The sequence below is a fragment of the Gnatocerus cornutus genome, unplaced genomic scaffold, assembly GCF_029298725.1.
Source record: "Gnatocerus cornutus isolate USDA-ARS CGAHR unplaced genomic scaffold, icGnaCorn1.1 ctg00000286.1, whole genome shotgun sequence".
In the NCBI taxonomy this organism is placed as follows: domain Eukaryota; kingdom Metazoa; phylum Arthropoda; class Insecta; order Coleoptera; family Tenebrionidae; genus Gnatocerus; species Gnatocerus cornutus.
Window position 1 is genome coordinate 29,603 of NW_028275605.1, and position 398 is coordinate 30,000.

Sequence of the window (398 nt, forward strand, 5' to 3'; positions counted from 1 at the left end):
TGTCAATTTCAAAGACTGCTCGGTTTTCGTTTTCGGACGAAAACGTCGGAGCGTGTTGGATGTGTTGCGACGCGTCGAATAGGTACTCATTAATGTACGTGATCGTCACTTACGTCACGATATAACGACGCACGCCTCGAACGTGTGCCGAGACGTTTACTCGAGCGTGTTTTTTCGTCAAAAAGGACGGGACGGGTATGCTTTGTATTTTTTTTTACAAAGTCCGTCGGACGTCCACCTTGCGAATCATAAATACGAAAGTGTTTACGTCGGCACATGTTCTTGCGTGGTGTGTCGTAGAATCGTGTGTTTGTGTGCGTTTCTCGTGCAGCGAGTAAATTTGCGCGACATCTTAAGACGCGAAAGCGACCAACTACTACTTGTTGTAGTTGTTGGCT